Genomic DNA, 14,444 nt, shown 5'->3' on the forward strand with positions numbered 1-14,444 from the left:
CGCAGAGACGAACACGAGAAAGACTTTTCCAAAAAGAAATGGCGACTAAACCCAGCCAGAACAATATTAAAAACAATATGGTCAAGCGGGTTTAAGTTCATGGCTACCAAGATACCCTAAAACAATACCATGTTTTTTTAAGATAACCACAGTAGGAAAAATAGGGTAGTTACCACTGCCACCAGCCAAGTCTTAATGGAAAGGGAGAAAAACAGTGCTCCAAGAGAAACAGACAAAAGGGATAGGGATTAACCCTTTCCAATACTCCATTTAAGATGGGGTGTACTGGGTCTGTGGTTTAAATAGACTACATAAAGTTAATGGCAACTTTATATGTTTCTGGGAGACAGCAGTCAGTCCCAGAAATATAGAGTCAATGGGAAGTCTGAAGGACAATGCTGTGTCACTGCACTGAAGGTGCGGTGTAACACATAGTAAAAAGATGAGGTCTAAGGAGTAGGTGAGGCTCCATAGCCCAAGATCACATAAAAAGGTAAAACACACAAAGCCAAACACATGTAAGAGTGGGAAAAAAGGCTCACACTCTTTCCAGGTGAAAAAATAAATCCTAGAAATCCAGCAAAGCTGCTGAGGAACTCAGTAGGTAAGGGTAATTAGCCATTTTGGAATTCTCCCTAACAGGTCCCTTTGTTCATTTTGTCTTTGGCCGTATTCACGAGTGAAGCCCGTCTCTGTTTCAGAAAGTCTGGTGGGGGGCAGGAAGTGAGGGAGGTGCCCGAAACTCCCTGTGCTTAGCTCTCCAAGGTGATTGTCCGGCTGGCTGTCTGGCAAGGACAGACACCCTGCTGGGTGACTGAGAGCCAGGTTGAAATGAATGGGAGAAACCTGCATAAAAGGTGACACTTTTTTGGCTTGGAAGGCAGAGTCAACCACTGGATGAATGAATCTGAAGAAGAACATGAAGAGGACGCCTGCTCCAACTCCTGGACTGTTGGTTTGCCCGGTGAAGCCCTGCTGCTGTGCTGCAGCTCCAAATTCGTATCGACAGATAATCCCTGCAAGGACGACTTCTCCCCTTGAGTTGGTGGGACCAATCAACTCCAAAGTAAGCTACCTGGACATCCTTATCGGAGCTGGCTGAATTTTCATTGCAGTCGCTGCTGGAACTGAATAGCCAAGGAGAGGAACACCAGTTTGTGTGCATTGCTTTTAAGTTGGCCAAGAGCTCCAGGAAGATCCTGTGGACTCCCAAGAAGCTGGACTGACCAAGCCTGAGCCCCCTCAATAGAGTGCAGGAACCCAGATGTAAGGAAGGCCCACCTCGACAGCCAAGAACCGCAGTGTTGCTGATTTCAGTAGACACGAGGAGCTGAAACACCGAAGTGCCACTTTTGCGGGTACCCATCGGTGACCATCCCATTGAAGTGCAGGAGTTCCCAGAAGTCCTCCATCTTGTCCCCAAACTGAGGCCCAGGAACACCAGGATCTGCAGAGTTGCACATGAACATAAGTCATCTTCTGCATTTTTCTTCAACCTATAGGTACAGTAAAGTCTGAGAGAACTTACATTTCTGTGTAGATTTACTTCTTCACAAGTGTCCCAGCTTGTGGCCCTACATTTGATTCATCATGTTCACTAAAGACTGCTAAAAACATTGTGCAAAGACTTTTACTCACCTTCAAGAAGTATCTCAGCTACATAGACTTTTGCACTTTGACATTGGCTTAGCCTGGTTCCCCGAATGACTGTTCTCTCCTCTGTTTTTGTGTTGCACCTATCCTTCGAGGAAGGGAGGAACTTACTCTGCATTGGGGAGGTTCAAAAGTATTTGCCTGCTTAAAGAATATTTGTGATCCCCGGTTTGTTCTAATAACTCTTTATTTGACACTCTCAAAGCCTACTCTGAATTCAATAGTAATATATTAATGTCCACAGTGTCCTATATATTTGAGTCACCTGAGGGTGTAGGAAGTGTCTGTGTGCCATCCCCAATGGGTCTTTACTGATTCTGAGAAACCTAAGAGTGTGTATTTCTGAAGTGTGTTTAAGACTTGCTTTTATATTGCTTCCTTCTGAAGAAGGCGTGTTTAAATGACTGGTAAATACATGTATAATTGTTTTATCAAGAAACCTTGAGTATCAGTGTTTGTTTGAATACTCGTCACTGTGAATCTCTGTATAACTTCACTACTGCTCACATTGAGCCCTCTTGAGATAAGCCTGGCTGCCAGGCCACACTACAGCCTGTGTAGTTCAGACTTATACCAAAGGTTGGGTCCCTATTGCCAGGAGGCTGAGGTTGTTGTAGTACACCCTAAGTGTACTACCCCAAATCTTAACCTAACAGCGGGCAACAAGGTCTTCGAGTAATATGTCAAAGGATGTTCCTCACCATCTTCCTGTCGCTGTTTTAGGTCGGCCCCAATGACAGCATCAGAGGCATCAGTCTCCCGGATAAAGGCATTTTCATAATCAGATTGTCTTAGTACTGGGCTGATGTGAAGTGTACTTTAAGGGGGTCAAAGGCTTCTTATGTGGATTTTCCCCAGTTAAAAGGGACATTCTTCTTAAGAAGATGTGTAAGGGTTAATACCAGAGATGAGAATCCTGCAATTAATTTCCTGTTGAAATTAGCCATGTCCAAACACCTCTGAAGTTCCTTGATGGTACGTGGAGTCCGCATCTGGATTAAAGTTCTTATCTTCCTGGGGTCCCTAGTAATCCCTTGATTGGAAAGGATATAACCTAGGTAGGATACGGAGGAAGCATCAAAAACACATTTCTCCCACTTGACCTTCAATTCTTGAGCTTGAAGCCGTTCCAGCACTTGTCATGCATGGACCTCATGTTCTTCTGGGGTGCGGAATACACCAATATATCATCCAAGTAGATGATGACTGAGTGCATTAAGAGATATGTTAAGAGATGGTCCATGTATCTCTGAAACACAGCTGGGGCATTAGCCAACCCAAAAGGAATCACCTGGTATTGATTGTCCCTGAATGTTGTGTGATAGGCAGTCTTCCATTCATCACCAGCCCATATTCTGATCAGATGGTAAGCACCTCCGAGGTCTCACTTCGTAAAGATTTTAGCAGACTGGACCGCCTCCAATACATCCAGCATCAGGGGTAAATTATATTTATCCTTTAGAGTGACTTTATTCAGTCCTTGGTAGTCTAGTCATGGTCTCAATTCATCTGTATCCTTCTTATGTATGAAAAGTAGGGAGGCTCCCTCAGAGACTTGGATTCTGTTATTAAACCATTGTGGAGATGTTCGCCTAGGTATTGCCTCAAGGCTGTCTTCTCAGATGGTGAAAGCAAGTACATCGGGCTGAACGGAACAGTGGCTCCTGGAATCAAGTCTATCACACAGTCATTAGCTCAATGCAGTGGCAAGACTGTGGGATGTCTTAACCAACTGGTCCAAGCCCTGCAACATCACTGTGCATTGCTGGCATCAGAAATCTCAGAAAGGGCTACTGGAAAGCATGATGCTCGCTAGAAATCACCAGAAAGTGTGCAGTGAAAATCTGACAAATAGGCACCATCTACTTTTGCCTATGTCAGTGGTAACACAGGAGACCACTGTCAAAACCCATCATTTGGCTGCCCACAGAGCAAAATCATTGCAAAAGAAATAGAGTTGTTCCAAAAATCTGTTTTTATTTGGTGTCAAATTTGCAAAAATCATGGCTCACAAACCACCCAAAAAGATCCAACCTCCTTGTTGGGTGGTCCACATCATTCTCCTGCAAAAATCTACATAAATATAAGGTCCACAGAAGTATGTGTTATCTGAACAAAGTCCACTTTTGAGGATTGCTTGCTGGAAGAAAACTGCCAAAAATGGGTGCAATACCGTTACTCACCTCTATCAGAAGCCGGCGATTTAAAACCATTTTGTGTAAAGTTGTAAATTGAACTCAAACTATGTCAAAGAAAGACTTACTATCAGAAGCCTAAGAGGTGGATACAATTCAAAACTATATTCTGTAAAGACTTGAAGTAAGAAGTTGTTTGATGTATTTGTGAAAAATGTGAGTTATATTTTAAGATAAGACAATTTTTAGACATTGGGTTTAGGAGTTAAAGTTTCCCACACTGTGCTTCAAACAAATTCCACACCTCTCACTGAACAAAGAAAACTTCCCCCTGCCAATGGCTAAGAAATTGACAGGCTGTGTGAAAAGGAACTAGGAGGGGCACCCTGGCCTGATGCTCTGAGTGCAGACAAAGGAGTCCTTGGGCTGAATAGGAATGCTAATTCGGGTGTGACTGACAACAAACTGCTGGCAGGAAGAAGGACATGTGACCCTCTGAGTCAGCCCAGCTCTGGAGGCGGACCAGACTGAAATGTGGATTTAACATTGGATTAAATATATGCACTGAACAGACAAAAATGTGAAACTTTGAGATTGTGAAAATGAAAAATGTGCTCACAGTTTAAGACTAAGCTGGAATCCGTGCAATGTTCTGAGACTAAACCCCAGAATTTATTCATATTGTAGCTACTGAGTTTATGCCAGGAACGTGAAAAATTACAGAAATGTGCCCAGGTGGGGTGTGCATGCATATATAAAAATTGGTGCAGAACTAATATTGAGTAACCCACCAACAGTGCAAAAAAGTTTTAATTTCTGAACCAAAGCTCTTAGGAAGATGAGAGTTGAACAGAAATGTACTTTGGGCAATCTGTCATGTAATGTATATAGTATTAACAAGTTGTGCACATTGTAAACATGTTTTTTATGAAATATAAGATCTACAGTACAGAGACAAAGGGGAGGGTTTTTCCCCTGAGCCATAAACATGACACATGATGACACAGGATGACACACTGCTCCTTTCTCCAATCAGGGGACAGGGAATCCTCTGACCTATCGGATCTTTAGAGGGTGGTGCATAGAGAATCAGCCTCCCCACCCACTTTGGAAATACATAAATACGGACTGCTGAGGACAGACAACACACACACTTCCACTCCTCAACTGATTTCTTGGTGAAGCACCCTACAGGAAGATCCAGGCTCCAGGAAGATCCAGACATAGATCCAGAAACCAGACTCCAGAACCAAGGTCTAGAACCAAACTCTAGAACCTTGAAGCAAAGAGGCCTAACCCAAAAGCTGAACCCTTCTCAGCAGGCCTTCAGAATTTTTTTGCAACCTGATTCTAACCCCTAAACTTCCATGGGGCCTAACCAAACCATTCAACAGCCCGGCTGAGCTGTTTTTTCTAACTAAGAACCCTGTGCTAGAACCCAGATCCAGACCCAGGGAGCAGAGCTGTATCCAGAACCCATCAGATCCAGTCTAAGAGGCTGCGCAGAACCCAGTGCCTGAGACTTGTCCAGTGGCGAGAGAATCCCAGCCAAACCCTTGACCAGATCTTTGACGGGGCCCATTCTACTCCATTGCAAAGCCATAGGAGTGAGTATCTAGTCTATATCTAGTCTAGAACTGTACATAACCAATCTCTTAGTTTAAGGTAATCCTATTCCATCCATTTCAACCTATCCAGAACTGCATTATGGAATATTGTGTCCATCCTGAATTCTTCTCATTATACTGTCTGTGGTAATTGTAGCAACAATCATCTTTGCGCTGATATTTTTTCTGTAGAGGGATAAGTGTTGGACAGACAGAAGTCAGAGCGGAGGCGCCGCTGTTCTGGTGGCTGCCCGTTAAGTGTCTTGCTTCTTCATAGCCCCTTAGTATAAGTCCATATTGATTCCTAGTCTTTAAAGCGCAATCTTTCATTTTGAAATCTTGACTTTATTTCTGAAAAATCTACCTTCACAAAAACCTCTGTAATGTTTGAACCGCACGCTGAAAAATAGTTTTGCTGTAATCGTGTTTCACGCACGCTGAAAAGTTGCCGTGAATTGCATTCTAGCTCAATTTCACCACATGTCAGAATAGCTGTTTCTTTTTTCCAACTGCTGAATTTCATTTTCAATCTGATAATCATTTGTAAATCATCACAAGTGTTGACCTGAACCAATCCAAAGTAACTCTCACTAGTGCTGAATCCCATTTAGTGAATTAAAGTCATTTTTAAATAAGGGTTTCCATTGGGCATCCCAGACTAGGCATTGACTTCGTTGGAATGCTGGATTGAAGTCACTTACAGATTGGGGGCTTGTAGAGGGACTTCTGGATTAGACCTACCACTTGTGCAGCTTAATATAGTGTGCTAACTAATAGGATACATAAATCCTGTTGTGCTACCACACTGTGTTATGCTGTAAAAGCACCCCTCAAAAGGGAACGCTCTAAGGAAACGGTCTGTTTTGCAAAGTAAAATAAAAAACTTCTGTAAGTCAGGAAGGAAATCAATTTCCAGAATGGCGACATTGGTAGACATCACAATAGCTAGAGAGCACCTTTTACATAAGCTATTTGTGAGAGGTGAGTGGACCGAGCAGGACCAGAATGTATGGTTGCAGGCGATCACACAACAGGTCACCGGAACTCGGTTAGATATCTGGAGAGATCAGGGTCCCTTACATATGGCCCTGATTGAACTATATATGGCCCCCAAGGCCAAGGATGAGCAAAATAAGATTGCCAAGATAGCGGCATATTTATATTTATCTATGGGAGCCAAACAGGACAAATGTGCTGAAGATCAAGATCTGGCAAGTAGCCAACTGATGGCATTACAGAAGGGCCAATCTGATCTGGACTCTTCTGAGAAGAGGCTGCAGGGGAGCGAGGAGTCAGAAAACGAAAGTAGACAGTATCTAGTTAAAATCAAAGAAGATATAGGTATCCTGCAACAGGAAAGGGAGACCAGGATACCAGAATTCTGGCCTTGCAGAAGGAGTACCAAGAAGGTTTGGACTCCCTACTACAGAGCCAGAAAAAGCTGGAGCAACAACTGGATTTCAATAGGGCATGCACAGAGCAGGTAGTCACCCTGCAAAGCCACCTAGATAGAGAGAAGGCAGAGGGCAATACATTATTTCTGAAAGACCTGGATACCCAGGCAGAATTTGAGGAAGAGTGCCTGAAAGCGGGTGCCCTTCAAAGGCAGAGGGATGACCTGGTGGCACAGAGGCAGGCTCTTGCTCAGATAAGGGATACCTTAGGCCAGGAAGTCTGTCAGATAAAAAAAGGGAAGCTGGAAGAAAATCACCTGGCCCTCCAGGGACTGGGTGACCTCCAAAAAGATCATCGAAACTTGTTAGAGCACACTAGGAGGGTGGAAGATGCTCTGGCAAGAAAGGAGGAGGCCAGTAAGGATGGGACTCAGGCGGCAGCCCTCCTGCAGCAAAGACTGGCCGAGTACTGCAAGACAAACCAGGAGGCACAGAGAGAAAATGAGGCTCTCTGTCAGCACAATGATAGTGTCCAGTGACAAGTAGCCATGCAAGAGTGTTGACCTGAACCAATCCAAAGTAACTCTCACTAGTGCTGAATCCCATTTAGTGAATTAAAGTCATTTTTCCCATTCATTGCAAACCACATAAGTGATTGACCTGCTTTAAAATCATACCTGTTCTCTCTAAGCTTGCTGGGGGGAACTGGGATTGAACTGCATTATTGATTGTATTCCTGAAACCTGTGTGCCATCATTTCCATCTCTTCATATTGCTTAGTGGGGGGAGTGAGTAGTCACAGAGGAAAGAGTGATCATATTGTCTTTTGTGGAATTCATATCAAGTTTTATTTCAGTGCTGCATTCTTTCCTATTATTGCATTTCCTTTAATCCATATAAAGTATTCTCTGCTACAGTATCCTTCCTATTCCTACTCCTAACTGATTAAAGAGATTGTTGGTATTGTAATATTAACCGTTGCTGATTATTGTTCATATTCATAAGTGTGCTATTCAGATATTATTCTATTCATAAAAGTGTGACATATATATATTGTTCAATTCTTCAAATAAACCTTTTAATTTGCAAAACAAACCTACTTCTTGGCTCAGTGAGGTCGGGGAGATCCAAAGAGAGGGGCATTATATAAGGGTTCATCATTCAGATTTAAAGAACTTTTGACATAAAAATATTTAAATAAGGGTTTCCATTGGGTATCCCAGACTAGGCATTGACTTAGTTGGAATGCTGGATTGAAGTCACTTACAAGACCTTCTTGTCTTCAGTACCATAGATCTCCTGGAATTGTAGGTACTTGGTGGGCAACACCGTTTCCACCGTTGGTCTTGCAGGTGTTGGTAAGGAAGCAAGAATAGACCTTTCCTCTTTGGCAGTTAACAAGCAAGAGTGCATGCATTATTCAGATCCCAAAAAACAGAGTGTGAGCGGCCCAGTTTAAATAGGGATTATGTTTGGCTAGCCAGGGAATCCCCAGAATTACTGGATAATGAGCAGTGCAAATTAAATCAAAGACTATGTCTTCCTTATGCTGTTGGATTGACATCTCTAACACAGTTGTATGCTTTTCAATGCGTCCACCGCTCAACGGTAGTCCATCAACCTCTTCAACTGGTATGGCTTGGTTGTTCTTTTCTATTGGGATTTTCATCTGGCGCACCAAATTGAGGTCCATAAAGATGGCAACAACTCCTGAATCCACCATGGTGTGTGTCTCCATGGTGACATGCCCTGGAACGGATAGGCTGATCTTTATAACTAGCATACTCGTCCTCCGGGTATCAGTGATGTCCTCTTCCTTGTTACTGGCACTAGGTTCCCGCGCATAGGTCCCTACGAGTGGGAACTGGGGTTTCCCGACTTGCTAGCCAGGGCCAGAGGGCACATGCATACCAGATGATCAGCCGAACTGCAGTACATGCATAATCCTTGCCTTCTATACCTGGATCATTCTTCATCTGACAAGGGTCCGCTTGCTGTACCTATTTGAATAGGGTCTTCCTTGTTGTTGCTCTTTGTCTCCAGTCCAGACGAGGGTGAAAAAACATGAGGGTTGGTGTTCCGTGAACATCTGCATTCTTGCCTTTTCTCCTACAACTGGTAATCTATCTACAATACCAACTAACCAGTTCTTCAAAGGAAGGGGGCGGAGGAACACAGGCTAGTTCATCCTTGAGCTCTTCTGCTAATCCCCTACGGAACAGAGTGGTGCAAACTTCTTTTGGCGAAGCCGTCTGGTGTGCCAGTTTCTTGAATTTAGTCACATACGTCAAGACATCCATGACTCCTTGGGTAAAGTATAGGAGGTTATCATGCTTGGTATACGTGAGTTCTGGTCTGTCAAATATACTGGAAAAGACCACAAGAAATCCCTTGTAATCATCCATCAAGGGACTAGAAGACACCACAAAGGGAGTGGCCATTAAGAAGGCATTCCCAGTAAGTTAGGAGATCACAAATCCCGCCCTAGAACGTTCACACGGAAAGGCTGCTTGCCTGAATGTGAATGCTATGTGCAGGCATCCAAAAACTCCTTGAATTTCTTTGGCTCGCCACTATACTTTTCCAATGGACGTCCCCAGTATTGCCCGCCCTCTCCAGTAGGTTCATGTTGCAGTAATGCTTGCTGCAAAACCACATTTTCGGTCTTTAGGTTTTGCACCTCCAAGTAAAAAACTTGCTTCAGCAGCCATTAAATTCCTGGACCTGCTTCATAAGGACTGCTTCCTATTTCTTTTTAGGGCTTTGCAAGCTGTCATCGTTAGGCCTCACCTTCCTTGACTTGTTGTCCTTTGGTGCAAAGAGGTAAGGCCTTTCACTCCATGCCGCCACTGTGCCACCCAATTATAGTAATCTGGGGGGCACAGAGGCCACCCGGAGAGCTGGGTCTCAAGGAAGAAAAAACCTCCAGGGGAAAAATAAATGATTGAATTCAGAGTGGATCCCAGGTCGATGTAAGAGCCGCAGTGATACCAATGTGAGGCAGGAATGTTCTTACGAGAAGGGAACTGAAGAACAGCAGCTGGTATTCAGTACTGAGCAGAGGCACACAGTGGGGAGAGTGCAGTTCAGGAACACAGAAAATGGGAAACCAAGGCAAGCGCCAGATCCCAGATTCCAAGAAGCACAGAGAGGAATGAATCGAGGGGACAGAGAACCAGGAAGTGAAGGAGAAAGCAGGAGCTGGGTAGAAATGGCGGCGAGCCAGCGGGAGAACGGGAGACACAGATGGAGAAAGAAATAGAAACACGCGGCGAAGCTGTGCAAGTAACACACAAACTAGTGTTATGCAACACGGATAACAGTTTCAACATGCTTCCTCCCTGGTCTGCAGTGTCTTTATTCCTAGAATCACGCTCTTCCGGGACTGACGTGAACGTGATGACGTCAGTGCTCCGTGAACACGAATAACTGCCATATTACAATGAGAAACTCTCCTTCAGCCTATCCTTAGTTATACACGGCTCAGGAGACTCAAGGTCTGCTGAGATCCCAACGGAGACGCAACATGTACACTGAAACAGGCAAACTAAAACCAAATACAATTTTTGGTGAAATAAAACCAAAACTGGGCGTGCCAATGGTGTAATAAACACTACTGCATATTAAATACACTGAATGCTATATTATAAGAATAGACAATAATTGTTCTTCATGCTCATCTTGTTTATTGGTGCTGTTGAATCATCCTTAACCCCTTAACTGGCAATGGCCCCCCTCCTTGGTGGTTTCGGTATGTCACCATTCAATCCCTTGTAACCGGTTTATTACACGTGATATCTTGGCCAAATTTCACCCCTTTTCTTCCGACATGTAGGTGGTCATAATGCTAGTTTGCTGTATGGGGGTGAGAGAAAATAACCAAAAAGGGGGCACATTTTGTGTTTTTTCAGAAAATGCCAATACAATGATGTACAAAGCAGCCTGTGTTTTTTTCCTTGTAAGAGCTAGGAATAAATGGTTTGCTGTGCTGAATTCACCAATTTTTAGGCTTTCGTGTACAGATTGAGTGGAAACCAAAATAACATATTTTTATAAGGTTACCATCAATTTTGTGAGAGGTAGGCAATTTTACACTTTTGTCCAAAAGGACTTTCATGGACGGAATGGAAGAGGAGGGTAGGTAAGCTGAATGGTAATACAAAAAGGGCATACATTTCTGTAAAGTAAATTCCAAAATTCCAAGGTTAGGAAGGGGTAATTTGCCCAGGTCAGGTAACAACTATGCAGGAAAAATTCCCATAGTTTGGGGAGAAAATTGAAAAATGACAGATAGAAAGGTGTGTGCTGGACATGTTGGGACCTGTAAGGTAATGGCTTATGTGAATATTGAGAAAAGCAATGACCCGCTGCATTCCCCCAACTCTTCCAGTTAGGAAATCACACATTTTTTGAAATGTTTCACGAAACACGCAAAACCACAAGCCAAAAATGGACCCATGGTACATAGGATTGGTATGCTGACGGCTTAAAAAGACGTAATTAGCATGTGTAAATAAGGAAAACAAATGTGGTGAGGAATGACAAACATACATTTTTTGAAAGACCACAGGAAGACCGTTTGAAGGGTAGGTGACTTGTGAAGGTTAAAAAAGAGAACAGTGCCTAAAGCAGCGACTAAATGTAGATCACATTTGGAAAGTTAAAGGGTTGTGTAACAAAGTGATGTAGCAAATGTATGAAAACGTTATGGAAACCAAGAGAAAACAACACATGTCCCACCTTCACACATTCCCACAGTTGTCCCGAAGAAAACAGTACCTCACATGTGGGGTTGCACCTACCTGGGAGCAAAGGAAAAAGAGTAAACCACTGGTAAGCGCAGGTTTTGCGGCAGAGCAGATTTTACGAGAATTTGCTCTTGTGAACAACCTACAGATTTGGGCCTGATGTGTCGCAGCCACCGAGGAAAACAGAAAACCACATGCATTTCTGGAAAGAAGACACCCGTGCATTCCACAGATGTCTGATTTGCGCAAATCGGCCCAGAATGTATTACAAACAAGCCCCATCAAAGTCAGAAATGTAGGGAACAAAAAATACGTTTGCACCTCCAAACAACCGAAACATGCCACCAACAGCACATTTTCTACCTTTTAACGTTCCCACAGATGTCCCAACAAAAACGATACCTCACATGTGTGTGTACATCTACCTGGGAACAAAGGGAAAGGCTAAACCACTGATAACCCCAAGTGTTTTGGCAGAGCAGATTGTGCAGGAATTTGCTCTTATGGACAACCTACAGATAAGGGACTGGGGTTTCGCAGCCAGCAAGGAAAACAGGGAACCCCATGCATTTCTGAAAAGAAGACAACTGTTCCACAGAGGTCTAACTTGCGCAAATCGCCCCAGAATGTATTACCCACAATCCCAGGTAAATTCCAAAATGTAGGAAAAAATACACACATTTCAGATATTTCCCAACTCCAAACCACCAAAACACACTGCCAACAACACAAGTCCTACCTTCCTGCGTTCCCACAGGTGTGCTGACAAAAACGGTACCTCACATGAGTGCAAAGGCAAAAGGCTAAACAACTGGTAACCCCAAGTGTTTCACCGGAATTTGCTGTTTTGGACAACCTACAGATTTGGGCCTGGGGTATCGCAGCCACAAAGGAAAACAGGGAACCCCATGCATTCCCAAAAAGAAGACACCTGTGGGAATCCACAGAAGTCTGACTTGAACGAGTCGCCCCAGAATGTATTACCCACAAGCCCCAGCAAAAATCTGAAATTTAGGGGAAAAAACACAATGTTCAGACATGTCCCACCTGAAACAACCCAAACATGCCGCCGACAACAAACCCTCCCACATTCTCACAGGTGTCCCGACGAAAACGATACATCACTTATGTGGGTGCACACCTGAGCGCAAAGGCAAAAGGATAAACCACTGGTAACCCCAAGTGGTTCAGAGGAGCAGATTTTGCGGGAATTTGCACTTCTGGACAACCTACAGATTTGGGCCTGGGGTGTCGCAGCCAATGAAGGAAAACAGAGAACCCCATGCATCTCTGAAAAGAAGACACCTATTGGAATCCACAGAGGTCTGACTTGTGCAAATCTCCCCAGAATGTATTACCCACAAGCCCTGGTAAAGTCAAAAATGTAGGATAAACCCCTCAATTTTCAGACAAGCTCCACCTCCAAATCACCGAAACACACCTCCACAGCACATGTCCTACTTTCCCGTGTTCTCACAGGTGTCGTGATGAAAACGGTACCTCACATGTGTGGATGCACCTACCTGGGCACAAAGGGTAAAGGCTAAACCACTGGTAACCCCAAGTGTTTCGGTAGAGCCGATTATGTGGGAATTTGCTCTTGTAGACAACCTACAGATTTGGGCCTAGGTGTCGAATTCAGCAAGGAAAACAGGGAACCCCATACATTTACAAAAAGAAGGCACCTGTGGGAATCCACAGAGGTCTGACTTTCTTCGAATAACCCAGAATGTATTACACCTAAGCCACAGCAACGTCCGAAATGTAAGGAAAAAAACACAATTTTCAGACATTTCCCACCACCAAAACACACTGCCAACAACACATGGCCTACCTTCCGTGTTCCCACCGGTGTCCCCACAATAACTTTACCTCACATGTGTGGGTGCACCTACCTGGGTGCAAAGGGAAAAGGCTAAACCAGTGGTAACCCCAAGTGTTTCGGGAGAGCAGATTTTGATGGATTTGCTCTTGTGGGTAATCTACAGGTTTGGGCCATGGGTGTTGCAGTTACCAAGCAAAACAGTGAGCCCCATGCATTTCTGAAAATAAGACAGCTGTGGGAATACACAGAGGTCTGAATGTGCGTATCGCCCCAGAGTGTATTACCCGCAAGCCCTGACAAAGATGGAAATTTAGGGAAACAAAATTCAATTTTCATAGATTTAACACCTCATGCCACAGAAATATGCCACCAACAACACATGTCTTACCTTCCCGCGTTCCCACATGTGTCCTGACAAAAACGGTATCTCAGATGTGTCAGTGCACCTACCAGGGCACAAAGGGAAAAGGCTAAACCACTGGTAACCCCAAGTGTTTCGGCAGAGTCGATTTAGTGGGGATTTGCTCTTGTGGACAACCTACAGATTTGGGCTTGGGCTGTCACAGCCACCAAGGAAAACAGGGAAGCGCATCCATTTCTGAAAAGAAGACACCCGTGGGAATCCACAGAGGTCTGACTTTCTTCGAATACCCCAGAATGTATTACACCCAAGCCAAAGCAACGTCCGAAATGCAAGGAAAAAAACACATTTTCAGACATTTCCCACCACCAAAACACACTGCCAACAACACATGCCCTACCTTCCGCATTCCCACCTGTGTCTCCACGATAACTTGATCTCACATGTGTGGGTGCACCTACCTGGGCGCAAAGGGAAAAGGCTAAACCACTGGTAACCCCAAGTGTTTCAACAGAGCAGATTTTGTAAGAATTTGCTCTTGTGGACAACCTACAGATTTGGGACTGGGGTGTCGCAGCCACCAAGGAAAACAGGGAACCCCATGCATTTCTGAAAAGAAGACACCTGTGGGAATTCTCAGAGGTCTGACTTGCGCGAATAGCTCCAGAATGTATTACCCACAAGCCCCGACAAAGACCAAAATTTAGGCAAAAACCCCTCA

Source organism: Ambystoma mexicanum, chromosome 3p, assembly GCF_040938575.1.
Source record: "Ambystoma mexicanum isolate Mex_15411 chromosome 3p, UKY_AmexF1_1, whole genome shotgun sequence".
Taxonomy (NCBI): domain Eukaryota; kingdom Metazoa; phylum Chordata; class Amphibia; order Caudata; family Ambystomatidae; genus Ambystoma; species Ambystoma mexicanum.